The 9,076-nt window shown below is 44.0% G+C and overlaps 1 long non-coding RNA gene across 2 annotated transcripts; it reads right to left on the minus strand.

Moving 5' to 3' along the window:
- Positions 1-3,397: 3,397 nt before the first annotated feature.
- LOC136004265 (uncharacterized) lies at positions 3,398-8,639 on the minus strand. Of its 2 annotated transcripts, none has more exons than XR_010608349.1 (3): positions 8,542-8,639; positions 5,479-6,920; positions 3,398-4,884 (listed from the first exon to the last, which is right to left on the minus strand). It is a non-coding gene; the product is annotated as an uncharacterized LOC136004265 (long non-coding RNA). The 2 variants fall into 2 exon arrangements; XR_010608348.1 differs by lacking the exon at positions 8,542-8,639 and adding an exon at positions 8,440-8,527.
- Positions 8,640-9,076: the final 437 nt, after the last annotated feature.

A 9,076-nucleotide genomic window follows, 5' to 3' on the forward strand; every position in this document is an offset into this window, starting at 1 on the left:
GTAACTAAGGTATAACACAAATCACTACTGCTACCACCAATAATGATAAAGGAAAATAACAAGAGGAAATAATACAACACCTCAACACCAGCTGACCAATAACTTGCCCCACTCCCCCCAGCCGAGCACCGACCGATACCTCGTCCAACCCTGCCATCCTAGCCCTTCCGGGTAACTCCCAGTTACCTCCTGGGCGTGACGTGCTGTGGTATGGAATATCTCTTTGGTCAGTCTGGGTCAGGTGTCCTGTCTCTGCTTCCTCCCAGCTTCCCCTCCTCCCTGGCAGAGCATGAGGCTCAGAAAGTCCTTGGCCAGACCAAACATTTGAGCAGCAACTGAAAACATCAGCATTATCAGCACTGTTCCCAGGCCAAAAAAATGAAAACATAGCACTGTACTAGCTACTAAGAAGGAGAAAAATGACTGCTATTGCTGAACCCAGGACATACGCATATTGACTCAGGCCAAGGTCAAGGAATTGGCACTGGTGTAACAGAAATGTGATATTAAGAAACTTGCTCCCAATTAATCCCCTCCTCCCCCTTTCTGGATATCATTTCCAGCAGAAAAATGCCACATCATAGCATCCATCTTTGTCCACATAATTGTCAGCAGTGTGGTCATATGTGTGCATATGACTTGGAAGCAGTCAGTTTACAGTATCCAAGAGAAACAGTCAAAGAAAGATTTTCCTGCCATGTTATGTGACTATCTTTGTGTAATTTCTGTTACACAAGTTATGGGGATAAATGCAGGACTAAAATACAGTTAGCACCAGTTCTGGAGAGACTAGCTGGAGCACATACACCACTACGTTGCCACTTTCCTACTTACTCACCATATCAAAATGTTTTCCCCCAGATAATATTTCCAGGATAAATTTCAAACTGTGATACTTTACATCTGCAAAGTAAATTAAGCTTCCAGAGCTCCTCCTGTGCTGATCCTCCCTCCGTGCCATGCCTGGGACGATGGTGCTGTCTGTGCCCAGGGCAGTGGCTGGTGGAGCCCAGCTGCATCTCCTAGAGGAGTCCAGAGACAGCATAGGAATGGGAGAACAGCAGCAATGAAAGGGGATGAGCTGAGCTCTGCAATCACATCAGACCAGCTGAGCTGCCTCCTTGTGGAGAATGTTTTCATGCCCATCAGGAGCACACAGTGTGTTAGATTCAGTTGTTTTAGGCCCTGTGCTGGCTTTCCTCTGCTTTAAAGAGCAGACTGTAAAGCATTTCCTTCAGGAAGAACTTCTTTACTGTAAGAGTGACAGAGCACTGGAACAGGTTGCCCAGGGGGGTTGTGGAGTCTCCTACACTGGAGATATTCAAGGCCCGCCTGGACAAGTTCCTGTGTGATGTACTGTAGGTTACCCTGCTCTTGCAGGGGGGTTGGACTAGATGATCTTTTTAGGTCCCTTCCAACCCTTGGGATTCTGTGATTCTGTGATTCAGGTTTTTCTTTGGTATACTGTTTGTGGTTTCTCTTAGAGGCTCTAAGGTGGAGAGATGAACTTCCAGAAGTCTTAAGGCTGGGGAAAGCTCTCGAAAGCCTTGGGTGAAGCAGGAAAACATTGCCTTCTGCTCAGAGACGGCTGGTTTGGGACAGCTACAAGCACAAGCAGTTTTGGGGAGTCATTCTGCTCCCCTGGGGCAGGGCTTCCAGTGAAGGGCTCCTGTAGCCCCCTCGCCCAGCAAGAGCTGCATGGCTGGAGGGGGATCGCTTTTTGACTGCTGTTGCACATGATTTCTCTGAGCTCAGGGGTTTGATGCTGAAACCCCTTGTCCCTTTCCCTGCCATGGGTCACTGGGTTTCCTGAGCATCTTGTACCTGGAGCCAGGCAAGAGGTCCCCCTGCCCCCTGCCAAGTAGATCCAATAAGATATGTCTTCCACAAAGGTAATTAAGGTCACATCAGTCACACGGGGTGGCAGACAGATAGATACTTTTATCTCTTTTGCTATGGCTTTTGCAACAAAAACATTTTAAAGTGTTTTGCTGTAGGCTGAGCAGCAGTGAGATGCAGAGGCTGGAATGGAAAGCGACACTGTCTGAGCAGCCCTGCTGTGCTTCGCAGCATGTTTCCTCCCCTTCCAGCCATCCTCATGTCTCCCCAGAGGAGGATTTGCAGCCATTTCTTCCCAGGAGGTGGCTGCTTCTCCCAGCTCCCAGACTGGCTCCATGGATGCTTGCTCTGGAGCCATGTCCTTCCTTGAGCCTGGTACCAAGGGCCTGATTTTCAGTTAATGTGCAGCAAGCAGTTCAGGCCAATGGAGGGCCTAGGCTCAAGAGAAGATAAGCTGTTCCTAAGCAGGAAAGAGGATAGCAACATGATACTAATGAGAAACACTTTGGGTTGTGGGCAGCAAGTTCTGGTCTAGAAACCTGCTTCTTGGCACCTTTATGAACATATCTGTTAGTGGTCACGCAGGGAGGTCATGGCCATATGGACAGGAAGAATATAGTGACTGGTGGGTTTGCTGTATGTGGCTGATGTGTTAAAAGATTATATTCTCCTTCATTAGCAGCACTTAGTATTAGAGGACGCTATTGGATACCCAGGATGAGCACAGTATTTTTAACAAGTAATTTAGAGCCTGTCTTCACTGTGTGATTAGCTTAAGGTATAACTTGAGAGCTGCCAATAACCCAATGCTTGTGCATTTCTTCAGCTGGAGCCAAAGGGTGCTTTTATCAGGAGCTGGAGCTGGTGGTACATGTGCCATGAGGCTGAGCCAGCACCTCTAACAAAGCAGAGCAACTCAAGGGCTGTGCTGAACTGGAGCAGACCAACTTGAGAGGAATTAATTTAAGTGTAGATAGCTTCAGCTGACAGTGAAGTAAAGACAATCTCATAGACAGCTGAGAAACTGGACGGAACTTGAAAATACAGAGAGAGTTGGGGTTCAGCACATATCAGTTCTTAGTTAAATCCTTTTCTTTTCTCTCCTTTTTTTTTTTGTTTTCTTTTGAAAAAACAAATGAACAAACAAACAAACAAATCTTTCCACAGTAGCAGACTTGCAGCTGTTAACTAATCCCATAACAAGTGGCATTTAGCCACACATTTTCCAAATTAGATAAGCTTGCATGTTGGACTAGTTTCATACCCTGTAATACAAATACTTTCCCTGCTGGAAAAAAAAAAAAAAAAAAGAAAAAAGAAAAACATTCTCATCTATGCTGTCACATTATCTGTACTTGCCCTTTTGTTTATTCCCCCCCCGCCCCAGTCATTTGAATAAACGTTTTCCAATCCTCAATTTAATCTGTGTTCAGTGGAGCAACATTTGGAAACAAATAATTAACTGCACATTTTGTTAGAAGTTATGCTGGATCTTTTTGTGAGGGTGCTTAAGAGCACCTATCCCCCCCCCCCCCCCCCCCATTTTTAGGAATCCCATTAAAAATTTTTCAGGATCACCATCCAAGCCAAATTAATTGCTTCCATGGAAACAATTAATGGGGAGAGCAATTTATAAGACTAATGTAAAAAAATGAGCACATCACACCCCCTGCTGCTCTGTGCTCTGATATACAATCTCAAGGAAAAGTCTGTGGTGAGGTTTGCATGAACTATATCCTTAAAAGGGGGGGGACACACAGACAAAAAGGAGTCTGCAAGTCTGTCTGTGTCACAGTGAGCAATGCCTGTTGTGCTGTGCAGGCATTCAGAGCTCTTGGAAAAGACTAGTAAATTCTCATTTCATGATATTTTTTTAAATGCTTTCCTTATAGAAAATGTTGGGGTTTTTTGTTTGTTTGGTTGGTTTTTTTCCTAATCCCAACCTCTTCCACAATACATGTGGCTGCATTTGGCGAAAGGAACTTGTGGCCTGTGATATAGAAGGCAGCTAGGTCCCTGATAGAACTGGGCCTTTGATTAAAAGGCATTCAGGATGCCTCATATTGCTTCAGCTTCCTCCTGGCCAATGTTTTGCCTCGATTTTATCAATATATACATACAAGCCATCTCAGACTTTGCTATTTAAACCAGTTAGTGAGCACTGCATACCGCATACAGCGAGTGCCACCACTCTGGACAGGTGTCTGCACAGGACTTGGTTTGGAATTCCCTAAAGAGCTTATTTTTGGGAAAAAAAAAACAACCAAAAAAACCTCCATGCTGTGAAGCTCTGCCACAGGAGACGAAGGAATCCTGCATGTCTGCGCTCTGCAATACATGTCAGGGATTTTAGAGCCTACCATAAAACATCACCTTGCAAATGAAATTCTTCTATCTGCTCCTGTACATCCTGCAGCTGCTGGTGCAACCAAGGCTTCAGGCCTTGTAGGCACATTCAGCTAAGGCTCCAGCTGCGCTCCCTGCTCCCGCCAGCACCGATGTGTTCTGTACTAAGGAAATGAGTAATGAAAAATAATAATGCAGGAATTGGTTGGCTTCTGTTCTCTCCTGCTTCTGTGGATGGTTTTCCAGCTGGGCTGGGTGTTCCTGCAGGGGGCACTCGCCATCCACGAACCAGCTCCTGCATCCCCCAGCAAACCATGATCTATGGGTGTAAAAATAAAATAAAAAAAGTAATGAAAGCAAATTATTCTCTTGCAGTGCATGAGGCCAGCTGAAAGAACAGAGAAGATTTAAGGGGGGGGGGGGGGGGGAGGGTGATTCGGAGAAAACTCCAGGAACAAACTTGCCAACAAAGTTTTCATTGCTGCGCCGAGAGACACGGGGGATAACTCCACCTAACGTATGTCTTCTTAGTTGCCACACACGCTGTCCTTTTATAGTCACTGGGCATACGTACATATTCATGAAGCTATGTATTGATTACATCATTTTCCAGAAAGCTCCCCGCATGCGTACAGAATTGTGGTGGTGGTCTCTGAAGGTTGTTTACTTCTTCCAACAATCTTCATCACTTCTGGCAGCCTTTGAAGCATGTGCAGTAGATGTTTATACCAGTTTAATTGGTTCGTTAGCACCAGAGACTCCTATCCTCCTACTTATCAGTTAGTTTAGCTGTAGCCCATCCTGGACACCTGGCGTTCCCAGATACTCCTTATCCCTGTGTCCTGTTCTTCTAGACTGTTTTTCTTAAAACTACGTCAACTATAATGATTTATCTTGTGTGAGAATTCTCAGTATGTTCTTTAGCTGTACTCTATTTTTTTCTCCATGTATCCTGCACCTCAGTAATTTTCCACTGCTACTGTTACAAAGCCATCAAACTTAACATTACTCAAAACTAATTCTAAAGGTTTATATATTCCATTTTGTGATTTTGTGTCCCCCTTATCTCAAGGGGGAAACCCCATGGGGTGCAGCTTTTGCCACGTCTGTCAGACAGGCTTATCAGAAGTCAGTACTACACTTTACATTACTCAACACCAGACTTTGCCAAACCAAGTGCAGCTTTCGCCACATCTGTCAGGCAAGCTTATCAGAAGTCGGTACTACACTTTACATTACTCAACAATCGGTACCATAACCAAAGTAACCAAATTAGAAAAGCACCTTTCTTACCGTATCAGAGGTCCGTCGTGAGCAGCAGAGGTCGGTCGCGGCTGATAGCTCCCCGAGAATTTCTCTGTGCCGGCTGGAGCAGGATCAAGACGCGATCCGCCTCAGCAGTGCCCGCGAGGTCCCATCTGGGTCACCAAAATGTTAGCGTAAGAATAAACACATAACCACCGGAATGGTTATATGAGGTGCTTTATTGCAGTGCTGGGAAGCCAGGGGCACTCGCCCAAATCTGGCTTTGACCTCGTCACATCGCGTTTGCAATTTATACACTAAAATTTGGTCACTAATACATATTCAACACGGATTACATCATTAACTAATACATATGCATCAAGGATTACCACATCAGTCTATTATGACATCAGCCTCTTCTGCGCTTGCGCAGCCCCCTCTGGTGGTCTCATTGATGAAGTAAGGAGTCTTCCTCAGATGAAGTAAGAAGTCTTCCTCCCTCTGTCCTTTTCACCTTTCTGTTCTTTGGATATATCCCAACCATTGTGTGGACGCCAGCATTCTCTTATTCTCACTTGACTACCCTGGTGTGTCCATTAATTTCTGCTTCGACAGAGTTTCACAATACTTTCTTAAATCCACCCATATGCCCTTCGCCATATATGGTTATGTTAGCTCTTGCCACCTAGCCAACCATTGTTAACACACTATTGATTTATAAATTTTTCAATTATAATAATTTCTACTATTTATATAGTTATCATAAAAATTTTGCCTCTTTTTCTAACAAAACCACCTAAAATGCCCATTAGACAGCTCCCCTTGGTAGAAATTGGCTTCCCCTGGATTCTCAACCCCCTTTTTTAGAAGTGGCTGAAGAGGAATAGTGGACTTAGATCTAAGGACGTGAAATATCGCCACAAAAGCCCATTGTTTCACAAACAGACCTTCTCTCTGATGCACTCCCTGCCACTCTCAGAACCTGATATTCTTTCCAGAGCGCTTCAGACCTGTTGACCTGTCCATTCATTATCTACACAGGGAGCAGATAAATAAGTAAACATGCTTTTCCTCAGACTCTGGAAAAACTCCAACCTGATGTCTGGAGGGGCCCAACGCCAACGATGCCCATCACCACTTGCCTCTGGTCCTTCACTGCTGTGGGAGGTGACAACCGCACTCCTGGATTTCCTTCATCTTCATGTTAGAGAGTGAGCCTCTGGCATCTGCTGCATTAAATAGACATTTCTCACCAAGATGTATTTAATACTCCTGCATGTTGTCTCCATCTTTGCCGCTCCACTGCTGACTACCAAGGTATTTCCTCTGTGGTTCATTCTCTGTCATCTGGTGCTGTCCCATTCCCTTTCCCATGCCGGGGTCCGTGTTTGGTGTCACCACACAGTGCCCTGATGTGGTGGCAGGTTCCCAGGCACTGCCTTGCAGAGGGGAATGGGAGAGATTTCTCTGGCTTGTCCTAAGTGAAGCCACTGCAGGCAGGAAAGTAAATTTAGCAGATACAGAAACCAATAAATGACCATCTTTTGCAGTAATATGCTGATACACAGATGGTGTATTTCAATACTGATTTAACACCAAAAGGTTGACATGGGAGCACTTCTGGAAAGAGGCAATTCCTTTGGCCCTAGAATTGCAGAGTAGTCTTGAGGTATTAGAAAATTCTTCCTTTTTAATTGATATTTGCCTTAATCATCCATTAGCCATTATTTAGCTCCATCAGTATTTGAACCAATATTACAGTTTATTCAAGGAAGAATTCTATTTCTTGTTTAGTTTATTCTTGGTGAACTTAAAATGGTTGCACTGTGCTGTAAGGTGGAGCCTCACTTCTGTATAGACAGAAATGGAATTAGCAAATGTAAATTGTATTCAAAATAGCAGTTCCTGTTTTATCGCCTTCCTCCCAGTGCTCCTCTCCTTTCCTCATAAGCTGTCCCATCCCCTTTCGAGAGTGTAGCAAATAGTCATTACAGTGGAGTTTTTTTTTATCCACTTGTTTAACTTGCATATTTCTGCTTCTCTTGCAGCAAGGCTGCAAGGCTGCTAGTTAAAGTTACAGCACACCATTGGTTTTCCTGCACACTTTTACTTGGAAGGCTTATAAATTGCCTGGGAGAATTCTGGCCAGGTAAAGGCCTGGCTTAAGATGTATAAACTTGGGAATAATTTTATTTAATGTTACAAAAAAAATTCAAAACACAATTTACTGTTTTTAACTTGACATCATTCTGTCTGTTCATGTTTTTAAGCACCTTCAGTTCCAATTTATTTTAATGCTCACCATCTCCTAAGAGCAATTCAACATCTAAAAGGTTTGGATCCAGAAGGGTTTTGTAAGAATAATGACAGACACATGGGGGAGGGGGTCAAGCAGTCAAAGAGAGGGAGTTTAAAACTGTTGCCTGAGCCTGGTTCGAGGTGCATGTTTTCTAAGCATGGCTTTTTTGTTGGGCTTTTTCCTTTCCTTTTACACTGACTCAAAGTCAGCCCTTTGGCAAGTAAACCCTTAAATCTGATTTTCCATCTGAAACCAATAATACCATGGTGATAAGGAATCTGTAAGTGCTAATTATTCTCCTTCTTACTCATAATTTTACTCCAAGTTGGGCTGTCATTAGGTGTAATTGTTTTTATTAGAGGATAACACTGGAAACAATCATTTATAAACCTTGGTAAATCTCTAGAAACATTTACTCTTGAAGTTTCATGAAGTTTTTTATGATTTCCATACATATTGTGGTTAATCTTTCCAATTAAGCTATCATGCATGCTGCATATATGTCGTGGTTTAAACCAATCCACACAGGTCGTCCACTCACCCCCCCCCCCGACCCTCCCCACTCCCGGAGGGATGGGGAGGAAAATCAGGAGAATGTAACTCCCACGGGTTGAGATAAGAACAGCCCAGTAACTAAGGTATAACACAAACCACTGCTGCTACCACAAATGATAATATTGATAAGAGAAAATAACAAGAGAATACGATACCACCGCCGAACGAGTTCGACCCCCCCGAAGAAGCCAGAGCCTGCCCCTTCCGGGTAACTTCCAGTTCCCCCTCCAGGCATGACGTGCTATGGTATGGAATACCTCCTTGGCTAGTTCGGGTCAGGTGTCCTGTCTCTGCTTCCTCCCGGCCTCCCTCGTCCCCAGCAGAGCATGAGACTCACAGAGTCCTTGGCCAGAATAAACATTACCTAGCAACAGTTAAAAACAATCGGTATTATCAGCTCTCTGCCCAGGCTGGAAGTCAAAACACAGAGCTTGCACCAGTTACTAAGAAGGAGCAAAACGGCTCCTGGTAAACCCAGGACAATATATTATGTAATTATACTAGATACAGAAGGAGCAACTTAGAAATTACAAGACAAGGATACATACACAACAAAAAATTAATTAAAAATGTAAAAGAAGTGGCAGAGAAAACCACAAATTTCAGGAAATTAATAGTCTAGATATTAAAAATTAATCAGTACTTTAATCGGATACCATTTTAATATTCAGCATTAATCATAGAATCATAGAATAGTTAGGGTTGGAAAGGACCTTAAGATCGTCTAGTTCCAACCCCCCCCGTGCCACCAGCGAGGCTGCTGGACATCAGTACAACCAGCCTTGGAGAAGT

This window comes from Lathamus discolor, chromosome W (assembly GCF_037157495.1).
Source record: "Lathamus discolor isolate bLatDis1 chromosome W, bLatDis1.hap1, whole genome shotgun sequence".
Lineage (NCBI taxonomy): Eukaryota > Metazoa > Chordata > Aves > Psittaciformes > Psittacidae > Lathamus > Lathamus discolor.